General features: G+C 37.9%; 1 protein-coding gene across 1 annotated transcript in view; it reads left to right on the top strand.

The window, feature by feature from the left end:
- The first annotated feature begins 12,099 nt into the window (after window positions 1-12,099).
- The window catches only part of RBMS3 (RNA binding motif single stranded interacting protein 3), a 593,296-nt gene continuing 581,864 nt past the window's right edge, over window positions 12,100-23,531 (top strand). The window contains exon 1 of the mRNA XM_026842748.1: window positions 12,100-12,162. The gene's annotated coding sequence lies outside the window, so the exon portion shown is untranslated. The remainder of the gene's footprint in view (window positions 12,163-23,531) is intronic.

Genomic DNA, 23,531 nt, shown 5'->3' with positions numbered 1-23,531 from the left:
GTGGACACCCCTGTGTTTCACTGCAGGAAAGAATTACAGCACAGTTCTCAGGAATTCTATTGTGCAAGAACTAGCAATAGCATATAAAATGCTGCTATTCAACTAATATGCCTTTCTTTTACACTGTGTCTGAATTGAATGAAGGAAAAATACCCAAACAAAACTGTACTGTATTTTGATTATTACAAAATCATGGTTGTGTTTTCCATCGAAATAATTTTAGTAAGTGTATACCACAAAATCATAGAAAATACTGCTCCTATAAATAAAGATAGCAGCACAAGAGGTGGCTGAGTCAGTGTGAAGAATAACAGGGTTTTACTGGCAAAAGGGTGATATTTTGAATACTCATAATTTATTTATTCTATCTATCTTAAAATTTCAGCCCATCAATTATACATGAAACTGAATACCATAATATAGAAGGGGACCAAAAGGCAAGTATTCATTTCCAGCTCTAACATCTCAGTCTTTAAACAAGACCTGCCCCTTAGCATACTGGTAAGAAAGACAGATGGATATGTGTTGGTAGGTATGAGATTTATAGTTTGGCATTATTTAACTTCTCCGCAATTTGCTTGTACTAGTGCCCTTGAGACATATTTTTTCAGAAAGTCTGATTTTTCTACATTTATTCTAGTAATGGTATATTGAGAGTTGTTAAGGAAATTAAAGTCCCATTTCAGGCCCCAGTTCAACAAAGCATTTAAGTAATGCTTAACTTAAAGTACATATTAAACTGAATCCTATTTAACAAAGGGGAAAAAAAAAAAAAGAGAAGCCTTCAGAGGAACTTCCCCACATGGTTAAAGTTGACAGCATGAGGTTTTTGTTAAAGTGAACTTAGAAATGCTGCCTGTATCACAGGCTCAAGAGACTTTTTGTGGAAAGGGACATTTAAAGAAGATATCTGTTGTCCAAAAAGCCCCTGTGATGTGGTGAAGGAAGCAGGAAACACAATTCAAATTTTGGAATACAGCATATAGAATGAACTGGATTTATCATGCTTAGGGGAAGTGCTTTGAGACAAAAAAAAAGGTGTTTTGCTATGAAAAAAGAGCCATATCTCATCTCACAAACTTATTGGGCAGTTAGGCATGTTCCCCCGAGACATCATGACCTTGGAGGCTTTGCTGAAAGCCTAGAAAAAAGTCCTTGTCTAAGGATGAATGGAGAGAATTCCATCAAGCTGGCAGTTAAATCCCGTGTATCTTTTTGTCTTTCAGTAGCATCATCTCTGCTCCATGTGCTGGAACAACTTTAGGGGGCTATATGGATGGTTAATGACTGTTTTTAAAAATTTTCCTGGTACAGTCCTAGGTCCTGTTAAAGGCCTTGAAAATTTTTCATACATAAGTATCAGGTTTGGTATTGTGGAGTATAATCTCTGTTTCTGGTTCTCTTTGGCTGTTTGCATGATCCACCTTTCAGTTTTCAAAGTAAAATACCACTAAAAACATTTATGTCCACTTTCACCTTCCCCAGTGAATTGGAAGCTGTTATATACAGTAGTAACCCAGATACAGTTTTTTTCTTCATACAGGTTATCTTCCATATGAAAATTCATTCATATTCACCAGGAAAGTACCTGGTGGCCTTGTTTTGCCACCTGGTGTGATGCAAGATAAAAAATCCACAATTTCATCTGTGAAGACACTCACAGATGACCAATAGTGAGGAAAAGAAAAGTAACTTTCTGGATAAGTAAGCTCAGTTTCCCAGTTGTTCAATGAAAGATTTAAGGAAAAGAAATTTAAAATAGCTGTGAAGTATAAAACACCAATCATGATGACAAAAACCTTGTTCCACTCACTATTTTGGATCATTGGGGAAATCAAAATAGATCTAAACCCTGAGTTTTTTTAGAGAAAATAAGCAAGTTTATCATGTTCAATAAGAACTCCCCTGTGATAGAAATTCAACACTGCAAAATGAGTTATTTTTCTATGTGACAGTATAGGGAAAGCTAAGACTCAACAGCTTAATTAATTAATTATGTCTCTGTATTTCAGCATATGAATGAAAGTTTTAACAGCGTTGTAGAAAATGTATAAAACGATCTGTAGTGAATCTAAACAAACACAGTTTAATATGTAGCTAATGACAAGAAGAGCTTTTCTTTATATAGTAGCAATTTGTTGCTAAGCAGAAGAAAGTTGATATTATATTGATATTGGACTTCACAGTTCATTTCACCACATTTTTATTTTTCCTTCAAGACATTTAGAACTTCTTCTGGGTACCTTTTATTAAGTTTGTCTGAAGAGGGCAGCCTTTCCTAATGCACTTGGAAATTTCTTAATTTGGCAAGGTTACTGTACGCTGAACAAACTGACAAAGGACGTGCTCGTGTTCCCAAGTTTGCCTCTCATTACTGCCTATGTTTTCCTTGAAATTTCTGTCCATGTATATTTATTGACCAATTCCAAAGAATATTATTTTAAATATTTGACCTCTGCTAAAATACAGTCTAATTTCACTTACTCTCTATGTTAAATGAATGGAGATTTGCTGAGAGATTTCTGGAAATAAATTTAAATAGAAGACTATTAACACATTTCTGAAAATAGGGGGGGTGTTTATTCATTCTACAGTCTAGAAATGAGTGTCTGAAGTGCTAAGAAAGCATGTGAATAGAACAGGAAATATCTGTCCCTTTCTGTTGACAGTTCTCCTTATCTTTCATGTTTTCCATCCTGAACTCCTCTCCAGGCTTCAAAAAGAAAAATTAGCCTGAAAGTAGATAGAGTGATGTTAGGTTTTCTTCTATTTTATGCTTTAATCATAAGGAAACATTAGAAAAACAATAATCTTACAGAAAATTCATGCATTGCAATGTTACTAGGAAAGATGAATGGCTACTCCACATTTAGCAATTAGTGTGATAGATTTAAGGGCTCTTAGAAGAATTTATTGCCATGGTGTGCCTCAATCACAGTGCAGGGAGGGGCATTTGAAGAAGCTGGAATGATGTATTTTCACAGTTACTGCTGCTCTAGCCACTATTTTGCGTTTCTCCTCTCGCGGTGACAGCCAAATTTGAATGCCTTTCTCACCTTCCGTGGTGTTGGGATTTAGATTGTGCAATAGGCTTGAGGGAGAAGGGGTGCAAGCTGAACACATGGAGCAAGCACAGGGCTTTCAAACGAGGAGAACCTAAGGCTCGTGCTGGTAGAAGAGGAAGGTAGGTGGAGACAATAGGTGTAGGATTTCATAGCCTTTAGAGAAATGAGCATAATGTGTGCAAAACAGTATTATCTGGATTACTAGAATCTCTTTATAAAAAATCATGTCCAACACATTGCTTGGGCAATCACAGCTGTGGTGTGGATCTTATGCAAACAGTCAGCTAGCTGTATTCTCAGTAATTCTCTGTCGAAATGTCTGCGACAATATGAGAGTACTTTATGTACTGAGGAGCCCAGCAAGTTTACTGTGGTGGTTGACAGGTAGTAAACCTTGTACCACTTCACAGTCACAGCAGCTGTCACCCATGCTAGTTACGTTATGCTAGCACTGACTACAGTCAAACCACAGCACAATGTCACCTCCTCAGTTTGTCAGCTCCTTGTCTCAGCTAATGATTAGGCATTATCAGTGCTGATCTAGTCAAATGATCCAGTTTTTTACTTTGGTGACTTTTTAAGGTTTTTTAGGCAAATAAAAGTATAAAGACAAATTTTATCAGTGCCACTAGGGCCAAAGGAGGAAATAATTGAATATCTTTCTCCCACAATTTTGTACTATTATTTAATGCTGCCAGTTTGGTATAAGTTACCAAACTCATTGCAACTTCATGTCATTGCCTGACAGAAGGCTTGCTTAAAATCATCATTATGCAGCTATTTACCTGGTTTTATATTCCTTCAATTTTTTTGCTATGTGCATTGAGCTGAAAACACCCTTTTCTTCCTTCCTTGTCTCTCCTACAGCACCCACTTGCTCAGAAGTTGAGGCAGGTTACTTCAATTCCTTCCAACCCCAGACTGGACCACTTTGAAAAGTATGGGGCTTCTTCCTCTTCCTCCCTTAGAGTTGGATTGCTATGAAAAAGAGCAGAATTTTCCTTGTCTCCTACTTAGAAAGCACACAACTTTCTATACATCAGACAAACAATTGCATGCTTGTGCTATGGTCTTTTTAAGATGTCAGGTCCTTTCCCTGCAGGCCAAAGACCCTCTAGCATATTATTCCTAAATCCTCTAAGAAATTACAGCTTAATTGTGTTTATATCAGCATTTTCTCTTGAGACAACATCTAACTGAAATTGATTGCTTGTTTTCATCTTTTGTGACTAATCCTGGGAGGGAACATCATGCTTTTTGCCAGACACCAATACTTGCTGTCTCTCACTGTTACCTCTTTTTAATGAGCATGTGTCTAAAAGGTATGGAGGATGTATTTTTGAGGCTGTAATGAGAAGAAATGTATAAATGATTCTTACATTTCCAATACGTCCATATTTTGCAATTGGAAATGTGACTTTCTCTTTCCACTCCTCGGGAATGTTTTCAAAATTAGGTTGTAAAAAATTCGACTAAGCTTATTGCATCCTGGTCTTAATAATTTAGCAGGAATTGCCAGCATTTTTCCTGAATGTCTAACTGCCTTTTGCATACTTTAAAAATTTGATTCTTTTAAGAGTGACTCATTTATCTAGAAAATAGCCCTTTGTTGTTCACTTTTATCTGTCTCACCATTAAAGAGATCATTAAAGTACCTCCTCCACCTTTCTATGATTGCATTGTTTGCAAATAAAGATTTTTATTTTTGTACTTTCCTGAACCTTCATGATTCATGTCCTGCCTCCCAGTACTGAAATGCATGTAAAATATTCTGGTTAATACATCTACTCTAAACCATCTTTTACTTCAATTTCTGCACTATTGTCTTTTGCATTGTCTTATCAAGGCTCTTCTCTGTTCTGGCTTTATTGTAATCTTCAATGTAAGCATAATTCTGAATTCTTATTATCTTTGGTGAACATTAATAAAAGAAGGAAGGATCCTCCCACACCTTTATGAAAGCATCCATTGTTTTTATATTTGCATTTGTTCCTTGAATGATTTTTTATACTCTCTACAGTGTATCTCTGAAGGTCTCCTACTCAGTGTCAGTCTTCTGTATGGTCACTTCATTATTTTTAAGACTTCAGACCTGGTATTAATCAAAGATTCTGGATCACTTGTCATAGTTCTTGTATATTTTTTTTTTTTAATGGATTGGATATCTTTCTTAGAATAACTCCTAGAAGAGAATAGCTCTCACTACAGTGAAATTCTTTTACGTTCCTGGTGTTACACCTTTGTCTCAAATCAACACATACCTGTTAATTCTATTTTTGCAGACCTGTTCAAACTTCTGAAGAAAGCCACATCTTTCAGTCCCATGAAACTATCCCATTCCACTGTCCGCTATAACCATGACTGTCATTTTTATAGTTAGGTCCTTACACCTCCTTGTACCCCAGCATTTCATTTAATTGGGAAAATCATGAGAGTCCAAAGAATATAAAAGATGTCATATGTTCCAAGCTCCTCTGAAAATGCATTTTATATTTAATTGTGCATTCATCCAATAGGAGTAGATATCCTGATAATATCAGTACTGTTGTGTTCCTTGATTGTTTAAAGTTACCGATCGCTGATACTGTAACATTGCTCAACATAATACTAGAATTACTTCCTACTTTGTAGTCTTTTTTTTTTCTAAGAAGCAGCTGCTAACTTTTACAAATCCACTTTCTGACTATATTATCTCTCATATGGCTTCCCTACCTTCTCTGTAGTGCTTGGTAGAGTTCTTGACCTCAGAGCATCGAATGTTTCGGTATTCTCATTTTCCTTTTTTGCACTCAAGCTGAGATGATTTCTCCTCCTTATCCTATTGCGTGTTTCCATATCGTGTGACTTTCTTACAATTTCTTAATTGTACATTTTATGGGATAAGGATGCCAACTTTATGTCAGCTCCATCTGGAAGACTTGAAGATTGTTCCTTGATCTCTTTGCAGCTTATCTTCCAACTCTCTGGCTTTGGGAGGAAGTGCTGACTGCACAACAAATCATGGTGTATGTAACATCTCCACAGAGATGAGAAGTTCTTTCACCATATTAAAATTCCTAAGAAAGAAGTTGTTGCTTGTCACCAAGAGTAACAGTTGTTCAGCTTCTCTGTGATTCAAGTACCCTGCACTTTCATCGGCCAATACAAATGGGAATGGAGAAGGAGTTAATGGCTACAGTATTGTTGGCCCAAGCTTGAGCAGCCAGTTCTGCTAAGGTAGACACAGTTTGAGATGGGTGGCACAATCTGTCATATCAGTTCTTACTCAGTTTGTGACTACAAAAGTCTTGTGGACTTCATCCTCATTTAAAGATATAATTTGAAATATCAAATATATTCATTATTAGTTCTAACAATCAAGTAAGATATGGGAGGTCATGAAGTTAAGGTGGTTTTTTTTTTGTTTGTTTAACATAAAATTCCTGGTCATTAAGTGTAAAGAGAGTTTCTGAAGAGAGGATATTTTCATCCCTGGCTTTGTCCAGACTTTTTTCCCTTCCAGGGTGTCAAAATATCTATATTAAATTGGTGAACAGGAATGGACAAAGAGAAAAAGGGCGGGAATCATGGCATCATGACAAGCCCTACACCATGGTTCAGAGACCATGTCAAATTGCTAAACTGTCAAGAATCCACTGTTGGGGTGAGTAATAGATGATTTATCCTACTTGTAGCGATTTGACCTCAAAAAATTATGAGTCACTGTGTTGATGACCAAGAGTAGACGGTGGATATAAAATGCAAGTGAGTACTTTGAGTGAGTGACTGAGTTGCTATAAAAATGTCTACTGAATGCATTTGCTTCATCAAAGCCCAAACCCACAGGTTCAGAGAGATGTACTCCTATGGTTGACAGCTCAGTCAATATCTCTCCTTTTCTGTCTCTTCCTGTCATAACATCGATTTCTGTAAGCTAGAGGAAGTAATCCCTGATGACATTGTGCAACAATCTTAAGGAAAGTTTGTTTTCCCACTGTGTACTTTTTCATACACAACTTATAAATGTATTTCATTTACAACTTACAAACTTTATCTCTTACAATTCTGTCACATTTGATGTCCTGACCACTATATCCAGATTAGCTGCTTTTTTAGTACTTTCTTCTTGATTTTGCACTTTTATGGGACAACATACTTGATGGTTTTCCTGCATCATCTCATCACAACAAAACAACGACGTTTGACATATGCTATTCACTCAGCTGCCAAGCTAGTTGAAGAATGCATCATGTGCCCTTTGCATGGAAAGAAGACCATACTGTCATGCCACGTACCATCATTCCACTGCTGTCAACACCACTATATTTCATTTTGTGTCCTAACTCCATGATCAGCAATGTTCACCAACGAGTGGTAAAAACTGCTGCATAGCTGTAATGAAATTATGACCCTGTTATTAATCTAATTATTGACCTTTTCTGTCTTCATTTTTCTGACCAAAAAAAGAGTAAAATCCATCTCTCTAGAATTTCATATTTCTAGTCTCACTAGAAAGCAGGTAGTTTTCCAGCAGTTCTGGAGGACTTTTGCACTGTGAGGAAGGAGAACCTGAAATTTAATTTTACTTGTATGGTATTAAAGAAACCGTGGATCTTTAAAGTATTTGGAATTTGTTTTGTCATATGTCCAGAGCGACACTAGCGATGAATTTCCAGCATAGTATTGGTATTGTTTTAAAATGGGACAAGGTTTTGAAGCGAGCAAAGAATAGTGTATGTTTGTGGCACAGAAGTGAAAATGACTTCATGGGTGAGCAGCACATCTGTAGTAAGCAGGCTTCAGTGGGGTTTGGCTCCCCATGGAGCCAGGTGTGATACCCAATTGGAAGCACAGTGAGACCCTTTCCACTGAACTGACTCCTCTGATCTGCCTGCCTCTGATCTGTTGAGATAGCATTTGTGTGGAAGAGGCTGGGAAGGATTTAGTATCATTAAGTGTGCGAGGTCTTACCCCACACAGAGAATCAACAAGGCTTAAGGATGTCTGGAGCCAGACCAGAGGCAGGGATGGATTGATATGTAGGCATGAAGTCTATGTTGTTTTTAAAGATATTACTGGTTTAAATTTCAGACTCTGAACACTATTTTTGATCAGATAGAATCAGATAAGTTGTTACCCTTTCTACTTAACTTGTATATACAAAATTAATAACTTGTCATTTTCTATACTGCAGTGCTGTGGAATAAGCTCAATAAGAAAAAGAAATAAAACTTAGTACTTCAAAAACCAGCCCATGCTCTCCGGTCTGCTACAGTTAATGGCAAAAGGACTGAAATTTCCATGTATTCTCCTAAAAGTTTTTTTCTGGCTTATTGCTATGTCATCTACTGTGTTCAGTAGTAGGAATCTTCCGAGGAGAGAGGTTCCCTGTGAACTGCATATAAAACAGCAGCTTTGTGCACACTCTGCATCATATGCTCTTTTTTTACTGTTCCACTTTGTTGCTATGAAAAGTACTTTCTTCCAGCTCTCACTGGGATTTGGAGGCAGTCTGATGTTTCATCAGCATTCCTCACGTTCAGGCTTGGGTCCAGCTGTGTGTTTGGAGCACTCATTGCACCTGAACCTACCTCAGATTTTCTCCTCTCATACCACCTGTTGTCAGAGCAGCAGTGTGAAAACCATCAGCTTTCCTCTCTCTTCTTTTTTTCCATAACTTCTGTCTCAGATACCAAAACCCACATGTCCAGCTGGTAGTTTTATTGCCTTTAGAAGGACAGTCTGCTGCAAAAAGTGTTATGTCTTTCTAAAGTTTTCAGCAGTTTATTGGTCTTTTAAAGCAACTGGTGGTCACCTGCAGCTGTGTGAGTTTAACCTCTCTTGACAGTGGGGGAGTGAGGAAGAGGGACAAGGACATAAGGAACAGCTTGGACAAGCAGGTAAGCAGAGCAGTCAGTTCTAATTAGATTTTAATAGTTGGGGAGGGTTTTTTGTACCTACATACAACTGAGAGACAGCTTGTAGGGAGCAGAAATGAGCTGGGAAGGTAGAAGGGCTGGGTATAAAATGAGCTAAGAGGGAAAGCTTGCTGGGTATGTGGAAGGAGTTGAGAGTGGCTTTGTTTAGATGTTTTAAATGATGCTGTCAGGGAGCCTTTCAAGAGCAGAGAGGGAGTTTATGTCTAGGGCTTGTGCTGAAGTGCTAGTTGAGCCAGAGGGAGAGTACTTAAATGTTCTGTGTATGTGCTTCTTCTTTATCAAAAGGAAGAGTGATGAGGAAGGTGATTTTGACTAAAGGAAGGGATATGGCTTAAGGGGCTAAATGTTCTCCCTGGTACCTAGGGAAAATGCAACAGCTTGAGGTCTCCTTTGTGGTGCAAGCTGCATGCAGAAGCTAATAATCCAGCAGAGAGTGGGGTCTAGTTTGTGATTTTGGCTGCTAGGTGTGGAGGGTCATACTCCTAGAGGTAGGTGGTGGTCCAATTTCCACTGACTGCAGTGAAATAGGAGCGAGAGTGTGTGTGTGTTTGGAGTTGTACATGCATTTTTTTGTCACCTGCCTCAAATATTTTAATTACTGAGACAAGCAGGAGATGTGGTCTAGCCTTCAGGGTTTTTTCTCCCGTTGCCCCTTAGAACTTGGATAGAAGCTCAGGTGGAAGTATTTTCCAGACTCTTTCATAATCTACTCCCAGTGATGTGATATAGAAGCTCCTGTGTGTGAGCAGCGTAAGCCTTTGCTTTATAACCTAATATTATGATTGCCTTGGAACATACAAGTGATCTTAATCTATGAATGGAGGAAAAAAAAAAAAGTCTGGGAGAATAGGGGGAATAAATGCTGATCTTAGACATTTTATACTACTATTTTTACAATATATTTTTTAAAGTGCCTACCTCTTAATCAAATTGGAAGATAGAGGTCAGCTTCTAAATACTTCTGAGGTGCTAGTCCTTTCTTGTTTGTAAAGTTAGACAAAAAAATTGCTATCTGCCTTTTTCTTCTGTCTGGTCTAGAAAGGGTTCTCTTGTTTCTCTGTAATATTGCGGTACTGTTCCTCTGTGGGATATCTTTCTTTGGCATGTCCTTGAAACTGAGGTGGAAGAGTTTGAAAGAGTGATTACAGTAGAGGAAATGTACCTGCTTGAGGTAACAGGTGTTGGAGTAAGTAATGAAACCAAAGACTGCTATTTATATATTTAGACAGGAAGAATATGAAGTATTTATTGGACAATAGTAAAAGGCAGACATACATTATATATCTATATTAATTAAGAAAGGTGTGTGTGGTGCTTGTGGAGAGGCATTTTGCTGGAAAACTACTTCCAGAAAAACTCTGGCTATCTCGTTATTCATAAATGGACCAGTCTGTCTTCTGAAGCAGAGATAGTTTTAATAAGCTTTTATAAAGCTGAAATCTGCATTGAGTGCAGTTTGTCTTTTCTGAAGTTTCTATCAAAAGAAAATGTTATTTGGTTGCACAGTGTATCTGATTATTAAAAAATGCCCATCCTTCTAGAGGGTGTCTAGTAGAAGCTAAATACACTATACAATAATGCTAATAATTAAATTTGTAAAATAACTGCTTTTTGATAGAGTAACACAAAAGCACAATTACAGCAATGGCTGTTTCTCATTAGTGGCAATGACATGCCAGCTTTAGAATATGTAATGATGTATAAGCCCTAGTGGTTATAATTGGCATAGAAATGTACTATATCCTTGGGTGTTAAAAGCCATAAGCTATTTATTTTCATACTTACAAAGAGTAATCTACATTGTGGTATAAATCTCACATGGATTGTCTTGCTTGCATTTTTTTTAGTATAATTTATGTCCATATGGTTCAAATATGAATCTGTCCTCCTATTAGTATCCCGCTGGTGACATAATATACTGATAAATTAGTATCTCATGTCTGGAAAAAGCCTGTTTGAATTCAGGTCTTGTGAGTAGGTAACTCAAATCTACCTGATTTTCCTGATACAGATAGCGTTGTTGTCACAAGGTTTCTGTAATACCTGAGTTTACCAATACAGTAGTGATATACTTGCATGAGAGTTGGCTATTTACTGTGGTGGTTTTGTGGTTGTTTTTTTGGTGTTGTTTTTTTTAATTTATTTATTTATTTTTTTGGTTGGTTGGTTTTTCTTTTGTTTTTTTAGAAACACCAAGTTCACATAAGTGAGAGGTGGATTTGGAAGAGCTCTGTGCCATGCTAGGTTACAGCCTGAACTAGGAGCAAATTGTGTAGAAGTTCGTGATATAAAATAGTTTTGAAACCAGGGATAATGTGTATTAAAATGGTGGTGTTCTACTAGATACCATATTGAATTGATTCTTCTGCAATATCAAAGGCAGTTTGATTATGAGGTCTGTATGTCACACATGATATAGTGCTTCAGAAAACAAATATAGGGAAGTGGGTGAAAGAAGTATAGGGATAAACCATAAAGACTGTTGTTTTTCTTCAAAAAGAAGTTGGTAAATAACTAATCTCTTTTATTCCCTATTCCAGAAATACCCATGTTTCATTTTTGAGTAAGGTGAAGTGATTCTGAAAGAACAATATAGCTTTATTTTCTATGAGTAAAGAACAGCTTCTATAAAACTAGTATGAAGTATGAAATGAAACATCACTATGAGTTAGGGAAAAATACAGAAGTAGAGATATAACTCAGAACTGTCAGACAAACTCCTTTAATGATGCCTTTCCAGAATATATGTGAATTTAGAGCGTATTTGCTTAATCTGAGTAAAAAAAATACCTGTCTGAAGGGTAGTGCTCTGCAGCCCCAGTTTAGGTTAGGGCTTAACATTTAAATTTGCAATGTAGGTGACATGCAGAATTTGAGGTAAAAATTGTGGTTCTGAGGTCCAAGGCTCCAACAGATCGTTGGTAGTACAGCGAACTTTAATCTCTGATTTTTAAGTTAGTGTAGTATATTTAAGGTTTCTTGAGGTTTTTGTTTAGGGGTGTTTTGGATTTTTTTTTATGGGAGTTTATATGGTTGAGATTGGTAAAGCTGGTTGTGTGTATGATGGAGATGTTGGTGAATATTTGACATGTCTATCTCTTATTTTGCAGAGGACTACAGCCAACAAGACTTCTGGTACTCCTTCCTACAGCAGATGGTCCAGTTCACAGCCCCATCAGGTAATATGTCCTTGTCAAAAAGGATATGAAGCTCAGGTTGATGCATACTTCATTTTAAAATGAACCTGTGAGAGGATCTGAGAGTGTTATTTACCTGCGTTAGCCCTACAAGGTCATGCTGATCTCTGAGGTTGTCGTGGGACATCCTGTGGCAAACTGTTAGATGCAGTTGCTGTTCATGGAGGGGCTTGTACAGCCGTGACTTCTCCAATGCAGTGGTGCTTCTCTGTGGGTTGACAGGGATGGTTATTATGGCTGGATCCCCCTATCCTTTGCGTCTTGTCACTTAAGCTAGAAATGTGTTTGATTGATGCTATTTGGCAATGCATGAAGTCATGTTCTCCCACGTTGCCTCTCCAGTATTTTTAGCACTGCTTAAAACAACTGAGTTGTGGAGCGGTTACAATGGCCAAAACTTTCAAGAAAACTTGTTAGAAACCCAGACTGAAGCTGAAAAGCTGTTCGGTGATAGCCAGGAAGCAATAATGTTGTTGATTTTTTTTTTGTTTTTTTTTTAAGAATTTGAATGGTATTCAGGATTTCTTTTACTTTATCGAAGCCAAAAGGCTTTTGACTATAGACAAGGACATGGCTTGCTCTGTAATCAAAGAATATGTATTTCAACTAAATCAACTTGCTCTTTAAAAACACAAGTGCTTGTTCAGTATTGATCATACTAACACTGCTTTCTCCCAACCTCTACTTTTGCTTCATTCAGACCTCTTTCTACCTCCATCAAAAAAAAAAAGAAGAAAAAAAAAAAAAAAGCAACCAAACCAACAAACCTCCCCCAACCTTGACACTATAAAAAATTAAAGTTATCTCAGTGAGCAAGTCCTTGATCTGACATGCTGGATTTCTGTTCTTTAGAAAGGATGTGTTTACACTAAGAGGAGACTTCCAATAAGTTGAGATTTGGCCTCAAAATCTAAAGCCAAAGAAACTGTGAATTTAATTTGTATTCAAATTAAGATGGGAAAGAAGGTGGCTGAATGCTTCATGGGCTGTTAGCTACCTATTTCACCATCCTTCCAGTCTTAATAGTTCTGCTTTCACAAAGTATTGTAAAAGCCTTGTGCCTCCTCTCTGTATAAAAGTATGTTCTTTTTGCTTGCTATGGTTTCCATGCTTTCTTTTTCCTTCAGTTTTTGAACATTGAATTTTCACTGTTTCGGAGGTTAAAATAAAGATTATGTAGGCAGAAGGTTAATTCTTTTCAGTGGTTATTGCTTGCCCCATCCTAGGGGATTAGATGGTGAGCAATAAAAACTTCACAGACTATCAGTAATCTGTACAAGGCTGAAACAGCAGTGACTTTTCCCCTCTTTCTGCATGTCTGTGGTTGCCCCTTAATGTTAATGGGAGATGCATTCCTAAGTCAGGAGGACATCATACTAACAAATGATATGAAATGCACTTTACACTCTACACACTTGATTTCCTTTTTGAGGAGGGAGGGGAAGATAAGTACATAATAAAGATTGTTCGTAGTGCTACAACCCTGTCAAATTGCTAGTAGAGTTGAGGGATTAACTACCAGGAATGTTGCTTGAAAGTATGTCTAGACCATCCAGCATCTGCAGGAAAAAAAATTGTTGTACTGTATTAAATCACGCCTGTGGTAATTTTCCTCCACCTGTGTTATACACCACACCTTTTAATTTCATCTTCCTTTGTCATTTATACTCTAATCTTTTCTTTTTCATCCTTGTTTATTGTAAGCATTTGTCTTCTGTGTTTGGGTGTAATAAGCTTATAAACTTGCCGCACGGATCTTAGAAATACCAGCACCAACCGTGAGGATGTATAGCCATGCCGCGGTTCAGTTTGGGAGACCTGGGTACTGCTGTGCACTGTCATGAGCTGAGTGGCAAAATATTTGTATTGGATCAGAGATTTGTATTCAGCCTTGCAACTTGCCAGCATCTATATATAGTTTATTTAAACATTTTTTTGAAGATGGATTTCCAGGAAAGAAAAAGATTAAAGTTCAAATTCATATTGTCTGCATTTTCTTCAGTCTCATGCAGTGAACCCAGTGAAGGCTTTTCCACATACATCTTACGAGAATCCACACAGAAACCTAATAGAACTACATGGCTGAGACCTTTGATGCATCTAAGAAATGTTAAAAGTTAAATTGATTTCCTCCTTCCCTCCCCCAAGTTTTCTTTTTTCATTTCCTCTATCTGTGTGAAGTTTGAAGGTCCATTGTGTGAGAGATTTGAAAGGGGTTCTGCAGGTGGGGTCAATGAGTCACTGAAAATAACACGTTTTTTCAGACATATTTTTTCATGGCTTGTATTTTTTGTTGGATAAGCTGAAGCATGTTTATCTATCTCAAATATGCTATCTGGGGAAGGTTTTTAATAAGTTTCTATTAACTCATCACCCTCATGGACATGCGGAATTTGTGTACTCAGGTTTTTTTGATGTGAAGTTGTTCAGGGAAAGCCTTTTTTTTTTTTTTTCTCTGCCCCTTGAGCCTGGGAAAGTGTCTTGTTGCAGGGGAGGTGTCTTGAAAACTTGATTAAGAGGTTCCTTCTGACTGCCCTGGGAAAGAGTCATTACTACCTGCTTCAAGCTAGGTTTTTTCAAGCACTTCACTTTCTCAATGTCAGAATAAGAAGCCAGTGGTCTAAAAGGTTGATCTTTTTTGGAGCCAAGGAATTAATCTATTTAATTAAAGGATTGGGGGGTGGGCAGGGAAACCAAACCAAATCTCAGCTTCTGAACTGGCATTGACAGAGCTGTGTTGGGCCTTACTGCCTTCAGATGCACTAAAGTTGCTTGAGGAACGGAATCAAGGCGAAGATACAAACTGATGCTAATGAGCTGAAATTGCCTACGCTGCTGTTCTTGGCTAGTGGCATCACTTGATGTGTGAAGAAGTCTGCAGCAATTTTGTGAGAAGCTCTGAAGTGAACTTAGTCCTTCTGTGGTACTCTGAAGACTGTGTATGCTTCCTTCTTACTGCTGATGAAAATGAAGGAGGAGTGGTACTTTATCAGGCACAAAGATATAGCTGATCTCTACGTGATGGTGCTTTTGCTGAGTGGGATGGCAGCCAAGGCAGAGTGTCTTATAGTGATGGCATATCCATGTGCAGGACAGTCTGTCTCTATTAGTAATCATAGGTATGCAGACAGTGGGACACAAGGCACTCAGTATTTCAGCTCAGCTGTCCCTAGAAGCAGTTTTGATATTAACAATTCATTCATTACTAGTAATGACTTGAGAACTAAGTGCTAGGAACTATTGAGGTGGTATAGCTGAAGTAGATGTAAAAATGAGGAGAAAAAAAAAAGTTGATTTGTTCCTTAGAAAAACAGAAGAAATGCAGTATTTCACATGCCAGCTTAAGGTTGAGGCACTGAAAGAAACCGTAGGTGACGTCCTAAAAGAAAGAAAAATGGAACAACAATCCCCCTAACTTGTTTATGTCCCTAATTTTGAGAGGCAAAAAGTGCATAGCACCTAAGCAGAACTCACAAATCCATTTTATATGCAAGCAGAAGACAGGGATAACTTCCCTCTGAATGACTGAGACAGGCTTTCTTTTATTGCTCATGGGCACCCTAGCAAGCTGGTCAAGTCTGATAATGCATTTGGTCCCCGCTGTTGACTGGCACCTTCATGACAATATTCCATGTCTCTTGCACAGCGTTGTTAGCAGGAATATCTTTAGAGATGCTTAGATTATACTACTTTCTAGAAATATATGAGAGCATCATTTAGTATTAGGTGCTAAATGAGCCTGCAGAATAATTGGTGTGTCTTAAATGCCATTAAAAATAATATAGAACATTTCTGCATCTTTCCCCATATCTATTACCAAGACATTAGCTTATGAGCTAGTGAAATAAAAATGCAGGATGTGAAACACTGTTCAATGGGCTGCAGGACAGGAGGACTCTCAGCTAAACTTCCATGATATTCTTCTATCTGGCTCCTCTGCTCTTCTATTACAGAATTATTGCTCTGGCTTTCTGGTGTTGGCAACGCAAGCCTCTTGCTTTCTTTCAGATAGTTAAAGCTTTGTCCATTGCTCAACTTGGCATCAGTGCCTCAGTTAAGGTCAGAATGTGTTTTTTCTTCAATATCCTGATCTTTAAACAGAGGTAAGTACTATATTTTAGTACCCAGTGGTTAGCAGTTTTCTTAGAGGAATCAGAACAGAGAGTGTTGATCAACATTTACTGTAGTATCTAAATTTTAAATAGGCTAACTCTTCTACCACTCCTTGTGATAGTTTATAATACAGTTTCTTTGTGATGGAAATACCAGTCAAGGAGATGGAAGCTAGGAAGGGTGGTATTCCAGCTTTACTGTGGCAGCTGTTTCGCTGAATTCCAGGTCAGAGATTTTGGTATGTAACTTTGCTTCCTCCCTGTTGTGTGGGTGTCTCTGCTTTCCCCTTGCCTTGTTTTTGCCCTTGTATTCCTCCTGTATAAGTATTGAAGCATTAATGTGTTGATAAGCAGAGTATCGTATGTCGTTGTCAGTTCAGTAGTATCTTTCATAGTGCATGAGGTCAAAATGGACCTTGTGATTAATCATTCAGTATAAGAGTAGAGGATTTACGTAGTTTTAAGAAACTATTCCAGGTATGGCTGCTGGTATTACATGGGGTTGTTGCAGCCTGCTTGTATCCAGAATAATAGGGACCTGTAGGTGGATTTCATTGCTTGTTAGAGCAGGGACATGGGTAATAGTGAGTTTCCTTTATGGGGTCTGGGATGTTACCTGAACACAAAGGTTATTGGAGCACTTTTTAGGAGTGGCTCAGAAGATCCATTCCTGTGAAGTGACTTTTCCTTTAAACTCATAGAAGATACCTAGTTCTAAATAATATAAAGATTTGTCTATTACGCTGTTTTGAATCTTTGGGTTTTTCCCTTCAGTGCCTCAAGTCTGACTTGGAAAAAGTCAGTATTTAGAAAGTCACTGTCCCCCTGATGACTCAGCTGTTTGCCTTTCTGCTGAGCACTGCAAACAGTGGCAGCAAACTTCAGGTTAAGTGCTGGTCCACTAGAAAATGTACTGAGGACACCAACAGTTTTCCCAGAAGCCACTGAACAGCTGTCAAATGGCAACAACATTCCTTCACTGTTGACCTAGGTTTGAGCTGTGCCAGTTTGCTCATCTAAATGAGTGACTTAGTCCAATGACTAAGGTTAAACCTTATTATAAAGGTCAAATGAGATCTGACAACTCTCCAAAAGCAGACCAGACAACCCAAGCCACAGAAATATGTTACTGCCTCCTGGCACTTGGCATGTAACCAAAAAACTGTAGCAAAATTCAGTGGGCTTAATCGGAGTTAATGAGGGAAATTTGTCGGTTTTGCAATAAATCGAGTATAAAATCCCTAAATACCTCCTTTTCATAATACATCTTTTCAGAACTGTACATACCTCTACACCATATATCATCATGGTTTTACAACATTTGAACTTGGTTCTCATTGCACTTTGATCCTAGTTACATTTGGTTTTAAATCATCTTTGTATAAGCACATGGAATATAATCAAATACGGAACGAAAAAACCCGAATTCTTCAAGGTTTTTGGCATGTTGTCAAATGGACTCACTGAATTTCAACAAGCCTCTGTTTGGCTTACCTTAAATAATTCATTAAACTTGAATTTGAGGTGGAGGCAGTGCCTTGTAGAAGCAAGTTTAGCTAGTTATATACTTGTTGCAAGGCATGATGTATAAAAGAATTATTACACTTTGAAGTTCACCGAAGGATTGGAAAAATCAAATATCTGTGGTCAGTACTCCAACATTGCTGCTCTTATTACATCCATAGTACATGCCATGTTATGCACATTATAGCTTTGTCGGATTAGGTCTGCTATTAATAAAGACTGACCCACACAGTAGGTAGCCAAGTCAAGTACAACCCCTAATAGACAGTGTTTTTCTTGTGTGTCTCACCTCTTATAGGATTTGCTCATTTCTTCTGCTAGAGGTTGCTTGTTTCTTCCAGTCAGCTGGAAATGTGGTGTTGAAGGCTCTGCTTGACTGCAAATTTTGATGCTTCCTCAGTAAAATCTGTGGGCCACTGCTTCTAGAGTGATGCTTTGATAAGACATCATAAGGGAAGCTTGAATCTGGCATCTGTTTTTTAAAGCAACGGGAATCTGCAGCCTGTGCTGACACATCCAAGGTCGTTGGCAAGGGCAGAGCAGACCTGTTAATCTCTGACTGCTATGCACCTAACGAGAGCATGGCACACTGGCTACTCGCATAAATGCATAGGTACAGCAAGAGGTGTAAGCTATTTTTATTGTATGAAGATAACTCAGTCAAATGAGACTCAGGGGCTGTTGTAACTGTTGCCTAGCAAAGTACAACATAAACTTAGCATTGAAAAGCTAAGGTGTTTTTGAGCAAAATAAGGTGACTAAAAAAGGAAACAGGTTTCTTCTGGTCAGTTGTAGAATATGAGAGAATGTACATAGTGTTACTCAAAGGTTGCTCATCCAAGTATGCTACCTGTTGTCTTGGCAAAATTACCAAGCGGCCTACCAAATTGAATGTAAAACTGTTTTTTAGGCTGGAAGCAGGATGAGACCCTGTGCCTGGAGGGAAGCAATAGCAGTAGATACAGGTTAACCCCATTCTTTCTCTTACTGCTTGTGGAGAAAAACTGTATCGAATAGAATGAGTAGTTTTCATCCTGCTATGTTAGCACCTGTGTATCTTTAGAGAGAAACTAAAACCTCTATCTCAAAGTAGGGCTTACGCTTCCTGGCTTAATGTAAGTTACAAAATGCAGGTTAACTGTCCTCTGCAATCTATATAACTGGTCCCTCTAGACCATTCTGGAAGTTGGCTATATATGTATCCCTCACCAAATATGGGATTTGGGCATTAGTTCCCATTACACCACAACTACATGAGTCTAGCATTACAATGTTTTAAAGACTGGAGAGTGTGTGCTTTGCAGAAGTTATAATGACCTAAATCTTGGGAAACTAATTATGTTAAATTTCTCCTGATTATGGTATATAAAGCTGAAACCTGAGGTGTAATGTTTATGCAAACACACGAAGACTCTTCTAAGATGCAGTGTTGTGTTTTCTCTTATACAAGTGTGAGAGGAAAATATAATGGGTTTCCTTTCTCATCATTACTCATTCAGATACCTTTGGTATTTTGTTGCACTTTCAAGGTGAGGTTCAGAAGATTCCATCTATAGCCCAGTTTATCTTAAAATCAGCATGCAAGGAAAAAGCTTTTGTTCTAAACAATGTTTCTAATCAGCTGCCATAATGGAATTTTTTCTAGACCTGCTAATTTTTTTACCCTATTCACTTGTTCTGGGTTTGTGGTTGTGGGTGGGTTTTTTTTTTGGTTTTTTTTTTTTTTTTGTTTTTTTTTGTTTTGTTTGTTTTTGTTTTTTTTTTTTATGACATATACCAAATGAGTGCATTATGCTAAGTGTCTGCTCAGCATGCTCAAGTTTGCCTGGAGAAGTATCTGTGCTGGGGATGAGGGGAAGCCACGGCATTTGTGATGGCTTCCATAGACACGAAATATTTCCAAAAAGTACGTCAGCTGCACTTATTTTATCACTCAGAATTTTTTTTTTTTCCCCTAGGAGAATTTTATAAGAAACCAAGAGGGTGCTACTAATTTTAAACCAATAAAATATTTTTTTTTCCTTGTGTCATATCTTGTATTGTTGCTGAAAGGCTGCCCTATCTCTTCTGGAAACCTCACTTCAAAACTGAGGAGAGTCAATTTGAGAACTTCCTGGAATGTTCCTCCATAATGCTTTGCCTGTTTTTCTTAGAATATCAGTAAACTTAATTCACTGTCTGTGAATGCTGTCTGCTCCCTATAACGTAGCCTATTTTGACCAAATCTGATGATGAATGGTAAGGGAGCAAGTTTCTTGAACCTTCCAGAGATGTGAAGTTTCTGTGTGAATTGTAAGAGTACAGCAGAGGAGGGAGGCTGCTAATGCCACACCAAAGGAAAGCATGAGATCACCCTTCACTAGCCATCGGGCAATTCACAGCAGAGGATGATGGTATGGATTTCCTAACCATGGGACAAAAGATTCAGTAGTTGTCTGTGTTTTTTTCAACAACAAGGCTAAACTTTCTCTCCTGTGCAGATTTTCTGGTTAAGGGATGAGCTCACCCCAGAGCTTAAGGAATAATGCAATTAAAGTCAATCAGCTGCAAGACATGTGTACATTCACTATCAGGCTTAATTAGTTTTGTTGTTCACACAGCTACAGAGTTGACTTCTAACAAAATTCTATATTGGATTGATTGAATTCAGAACTCTTTAAATCTCCAAGTCTTTTAAGGAAACTGTCTCCTTGCTGCATCTAGCAACGTTATTCCTGACTCTTCTCAAGGTTTAGGTCTTGTCAGATAAACTTCGGATAATATTATTTGAAGCAGCACATAATCTTACAGTGGGGTCTTTCCATTACACTGTCTGTAGTATCCCTGATGTGTACATGTTGACTAATAGCAAAGATTGACAAAGGATTTTACACACGAACATCTCGCCTCATGTTCTATTAAATGTGTCATTGATATCTTGTATTAGACTTCTTGGTTTTGACTTTGCTATGACATCTTCTTAAAAGAAAAAGAAGCTGCCAGCAGATGATGTTTTAACACTTGTCAGCAATTCGTCATGATTCTTTGTACTTTAGATTTAATTGTTCTTGGAATGAACAGTTCTTAGGGTGGTGTGGTTGTTTTTTTTGTTTTTTTTTTTTTTTTTAAATCTGCTTTCTGGTTAATGCAATCAATTTGATGCAAAAGATAATTAGTATGACAAGTTGCAGCCTACATGAGTATTACCATGCCCCCCCCCCCGCTTTCTTCTGTGTTCCTGTGTTTTTAAAGATTGGAAGATAGGTGGAAGCAGAAGAGTTTAAGTTATTTTTAGGAGACTTTTGCCCCCCTGTCCTATTATTTAAAAGTAACAGATGGAGACTGCTCTTTGTGCCTCTCATCTTTCATACTCCTGAAGCTTTAAACCTGGAAAGAAAATACAACCAAGAGACCATGGCTGTATCTAGCATCAGCTGCACTAACAAAGGGGTTGATGATTTTCCAGAGCAAACATTAGCTGAGGGTTAGAGCTAACCTTCAGAGGGGAAACAGCAGGCATTGAGCTGTGTCCAATGGAAGGTCTGGGGTTGGGTTGGGGGCATATCTAGGGAAGACGATCAAATCGGGGCTGGTGGCATAGAACTGTTTCTCTGCTTTTCTAACAAGGTCTTGACAAAAAATTCACTAAAACCTTTCACCTTTTCTATCCTCACATGAAAGAGCAAAGCTGGCTGATGGATTGTTTTAATAATCTAAATGATGATCATTTTGTTTGATAATTAACCATGCAAATCTGAAAGAAACAATTGGTGGATCAACAAAAATAGATCTGCAGGCTACATTTGGGGGAATAGCTGAAAAAGCTAATTTGGTTATAAAGATAGGTTATGCTTTGTAATGAGAAACGACAAGGCATTTTGCTGCAACTGTCATGGCAACTTTAGCGCTTCTTTATATAGTCTAATTTAAAATGTATTTACCCCGTAGCAATGAAATTGCAATCTATGTATGAATCATAAAAACCGGAGATGGAAAATACCTTTTGAACATATGGACCAGTTCTTCAACAGATACAATTCATTTTAACTCAAAGTCAGAGAACAGATATTCTTTGTCCTCGTAGTCTATTTGTCCTGAATTGCTTTCTGAATGTGGACTCTAGAAAGAGTCCCTTTGTCTAATCTTGGAGCTGCCTTAATTAAAATCTGTCATTAATTAGAGATTTCAATATTTCGATTTTACTTTAGCAGTTTGTGAGCTCTGCTGTCTACTTGGTGGCTCTACATAAGCTCGAATAGTCATTGAACACTGGCAAAACTCAGTTATCAGGATGCCTACTCGTCCTCATGTTTCAAGGTACAGATTAGTTGCCTACTGAGTTAAGATCCTGATTGCATGAGTGCTCTTTTTTGGTTCAATCAAGCTGTGTTGATATTTGAAATAAAACTTTACTTCTCAGGAAATGACAGCTTTCTTTTTTTTTTTTTTCCCCGTTCTGTATTAACAGTGAATCAGTTACTAGTTAATGCTAAGCCCTAGAGGAAGTTATATGAAAAATGTAAATGTGGTGCTAGAGAGAAAATGAGACTTTATTTTGGGAATTGACTGGAACATGAGGTTCATGGTGATGGTTTTCCCAGCATATCTAGAGAACCTGAGTCATCCCGATGACCAGCTTTTTGACTTGGAGAGAAATTATTTGAGAATTTCTTGTATGTGTTCCTAGCAGAAACTAGTTAGTTTCCCCAAATTCACCCAAACTTGCATTATTCTATTTTATCCTTAGTTTGGTGTCCTACTGGAGAGTTCTGTTTCCAAGTTCCATGATGATTATCTTTAGTACCTTGCAGTTCTGCCAGTGTATGAGAATGTTCTGTAGAGTGACCATCACCCTATCTATGAAGTGGGCTATCAGCTCTGACTGAGATTATTTTAATAATCACCAGTGTTTCACATGTTTGGGGGATGAGGTTGTTATAAAAAGCCAAGAGCCCATAAACTCTTATAGTAATACCTCAAAGTTCGTGGATGTTAGAGGCCAGGACCCTAATTCCATCCTAAACGAAATATTCAGATCTTCTAAGAAGCAAGCTGAAAGAGGGATAATGTAGGCAAAGAACTGGATAATGCAATTCTGTATAAGCTTGGCTTAGATTTTGTCATAAATCCACTGTATTTCTTGTTTCAGCTGTAGTGGATGTGAAAGATAATTATTAATGTGGCAGGGGAAGATATGCACAGGAGTATAAACTGGAATTAAACCTTCAAAAATGAAGGAAAAGAACCTAAGAAGCTATTGAAAAGGCTGAAGTAGTAAAACCAGAATCCTGTAGGCTTCAATGGAAGCATAAAGTTATGATCAACAGTGCAAGCATAACTTGACTCCCTAACAAAATAAGCTGTTTTGTTGGTTTCTTTTGCTATTTAGTGTGAATGTGTTCGAAAGGGGGAAGTGTTTGAACTGCAGTGAATGAGTCACAGTGCCTCGATGGCTGAGAACGGTTTGAATCTCTCTTCGTGCACAGGTTAAAATGCAGATGTTAATTGGATAGTTGCAAAATTAACATGGGAAAACTAGAATTTTGTGTGCAGGTTGGTAACATACCCACCCAAAACTTGTGGAGGAAAATGATAATCTGGCAGAGTATGATGATGTGTTTTAGATTTAAGACACACAAACTTTCTTTTCATGGTTTACATTTGTGGGCAGTGAAAGTAGTAAGCAAAATCACGCTGTGTGCCTGCATAACCGTGGCTGACCATAAAATGGGGGGG

The sequence above is a fragment of the Athene cunicularia genome (assembly GCF_003259725.1).
Source record: "Athene cunicularia isolate RWA chromosome 2 unlocalized genomic scaffold, athCun1 chr2_part1, whole genome shotgun sequence".
NCBI lineage: Eukaryota > Metazoa > Chordata > Aves > Strigiformes > Strigidae > Athene > Athene cunicularia.
Note: the sequence above shows the minus strand (reverse complement) of the source record. Positions and strands in the feature narration are given on the sequence as shown.